General features: G+C 43.7%; 1 pseudogene; it reads right to left on the bottom strand.

Moving 5' to 3' along the window:
- Nucleotides 1–1,568: 1,568 nt before the first annotated feature.
- LOC126089666 (5S ribosomal RNA) lies at nucleotides 1,569–1,686 on the bottom strand (annotated as a pseudogene).
- Between the last annotated feature and the right edge of the window lie 1,709 nt (nucleotides 1,687–3,395).

Genomic DNA, 3,395 nt, shown 5'->3' with positions numbered 1-3,395 from the left:
TTCAGCGATGGGAGTCGCTTCTGCCTTGGTGCCAATGATGGTCGTATGCGTGTTTGGCGCCGTGCAGGTGAGCGCCACAATCAGGACTGCATACGACCGAGGCACACAGGGCCAACACCCGGCATCATGGTGTGGGGAGCGATCTCCTACACTGGCCGTACACCACTGGTGATCGTCGAGGGGACACTGAATAGTACACGGTACATCCAAACCGTCATCGAACCCATCGTTCTACCATTCCTAGACCGGCAAGGGAACTTGCTGTTCCAACAGGACAATGCACGTCCGCATGTATCCCGTGCCACCCAACGTGTTGTAGAAGGTGTAAGTCAACTACCCTGGCCAGCAAGATCTCCGGATCTGTCCCCCATTGAGCATGTTTGGGACTGGATGAAGCGTCGTCTCACGCGGTCTGCACGTCCAGCACGAACGCTGGTCCAACTGAGGCGCCAGGTGGAAATGGCATGGCAAGCCGTTCCACAGGACTACATCCAGCATCTCTAAGATCGTCTCCATGGGAGAATAGCAGCCTGCATTGCTGCGAAAGGTGGATATACACTGTACTAGTGCCGACATTGTGCATGCTCTGTTGCCTGTGTCTATGTGCCTGTGGTTCTGTCAGTGTGATCATGTGATGTATCTGACCCCAGGAATGTGTCAATAAAGTTTCCCCTTCCTGGGACAATGAATTCACGGTGTTCTTATTTCAATTTCCAGGAGTGTATAAGTCTTTTTAACTGCCCTGTAAATTGAGTTGCAGTAGAATACAACGAAAGGCGAAAGGTATCTTTGTCTCCCTCACCTTTCAAGGTTTCCATCTGAGCACCAGATGGATCAAGAGTATAGACGTGGTAACAAAGGTCAACATCAGGCTTCATCATTTAGTTCATATATTTTTAATGTCTGTATATGCTCATGTAGAAAAGGATCAGCAAATCTACCTATAATGGATCCCTATATCAGTTCGCAGGTTTTTACAAACTTAGAAACACATTCTATTACCACATCCCTTGATGCATTAATGAGTTAGGCAAACTTCTGGAGATTTTAACTTATTAAAGATTAATTAATTTTCTCGAACCAAAACCTCTCTGTGCTCGGCATGGCTTCAGGAAGAGAAGGTCTATGACGACTGCTACATACAAGTATGTACAGTTCTCTTACCAAGCACTAGTTTATTTAAGTATGTACAATTCGTATCATTTCTCAAAAAATACCATTTACTTTAGTGAACTTGTAAATAATTCAAACATAAACATACATATCACAATTAAAAAGTTGCTCCTGACGGTGGGGGACAGTGAGTTGGAGAGTTCTGAAACTGATATGTGACTAAAGTAAACTAAACTAAACTCCGTCCGAACAGGCCTTGGAAGGGCCAACGGTACCGACCGGCCGTCGTGTCATCCTCACAGCTCTGGGGCGTCACTGGATGTGGAAACGGAGAGTCACGTGGTCAGCACACCCACACCGCTGTCCCGGCCATTGTCAGTTTTCGTAACCGGAGCCGCTTCTTCTCAGTCCAGTGGCTCCTCAGTTTGCCTCACAAGGGCTGAGTGCACCCTGCTTGCCAACAGCGCTCGGCAGACCGGACGGTCGCCCATCCAAGTGCTAGCCCAGCACGACAGCGCTTAACTTTGGTGATCAGACGGGAACCGGTGTTACCACTGCGGTAAGGCCGTTGGCGAGATGTGACTACTGAGGCCAATTACTGTGGAGGAATGATAGAGCAACAACTATGGAAATGTTTCAAGTATGAATTTTCACTATGCAGCGGAGTGTGCACTGATTTGAAACTCTTTAGCAGATTGAAACTATATGCTGGACCGAGAATTGAACCTAGTACCCTTGAATTTAGCAAGCAAATGCTCTGCCAATTGAGATATCCAGGCACAACTCACTACTCACCTTCACAGCCGTTTGCTGATTTTAGTGTGTAATGCGAGCAGAAATTTAGTGCGTAATGCGATCGCGTCCGAAACCCACCGTGCAAGAAGTAAGAAAATAAATAAAACATTGACATGCGGCAGCAGATGTTATTTTGTCAACAAACCTGTTATTTTTCAGTCTCAACCTTTCGCCAACTGTTTTTGCTAGACATAACGAAATTACACTGTGTCATACGCCGATATTTATCAACAGTTATATCCATTATGTAAAAATGAAGTCCATTATAATCACTCTGAACGTCGTAGTTAGATTAAACATTTTTTGGAGGAGCATCAACGATTGCAGAGTTACCAGAAAAAATTTATTTTGCAGACTGAACACAACTACTGCACGTATAACGGATTTCTCTGTCTGTGACATCATCAGACAGCTATCATTATTGTGGTTTCTGGGGACGTCGTCTTTCGTAGACTACTCTTAGAAGCTGACGTGTTCCACTGCCGAAGAACTCTGACGGCGGTGTGCCCAGTCGAATCAGGAACCACCGTAGGGCTACTCGTCTTATGTTGTCATATACGAAGAAACTGGTTACAGGTGTAGATGTTATTCATTACTAACACGTTGCAAATGAGTATTACAACACAGTTGGAGTCTAAATAACTACGTGAAAATATTTTTACAGATAATCGATATGGTTCTTTATGATTTTGTTCTCTGAAAATTGCTGGAAAAGGGAATGAAATCTATGATATGTGTGTCCAGTCAGTACTTAAATACCAGTAATAGTACACCACATTGACTTATGGGGCACAATTTGCCACATATTTAACAGTATACATAAGTTCAGTAATTAGAACAGTAGGAGAAGTAAACCAAAATCAAATGATATCATATTGCACTGTGCGGATCTGCCCCCATAACTGTGGACATCAGCATACCACCTTTGGGTTTCGGGGGGGCGTACCGACCCCAGATCGAATCCTCCTGGTGGATTAACGATAAAGGCTGGTGTGTTGGCCAGCATGGATGTGGTTTTAAGGTGGTTTCCCACATTCGTCTAGGTCAGGGCTTCTCGACTGTTCCTCTGATGGCACACTTTGAGAATCCGTGTTTATTTCGAAGGTTAGTAAAATTTTAAGAAATGAGAAAAAACTTGTTCTAGTCAGTGATTACTTCAGTTTTAAATCACAACTAATAAAACAGAAATGATAACAAAATTAAAAAAGTTTGTATTGGCAGCATGTAAAAAAAAGCCATGTTATTAATAATTTTTCACAGAGCACTTATTCACTTGCTGTGGAACCCCAGTAGTATGCGGAACACAGTTGGGGAAACCCTAATCTAGGTGAATACCAGGCTGGTACCCATTCTTTGCCTCAGTCACGTGATTCGCAAACATTATGGAGACGTTCATACAGTTTTACATGTGATTATACTAAATGCAACACATGGAGTACATCCACGAAAAGAAAAATTGATTATTCCCCCTAATGTTATCCTTGTCC

This window comes from Schistocerca cancellata, chromosome 6, assembly GCF_023864275.1.
Source record: "Schistocerca cancellata isolate TAMUIC-IGC-003103 chromosome 6, iqSchCanc2.1, whole genome shotgun sequence".
NCBI classification, from domain to species: domain Eukaryota; kingdom Metazoa; phylum Arthropoda; class Insecta; order Orthoptera; family Acrididae; genus Schistocerca; species Schistocerca cancellata.
Note: the sequence above shows the minus strand (reverse complement) of the source record. Positions and strands in the feature narration are given on the sequence as shown.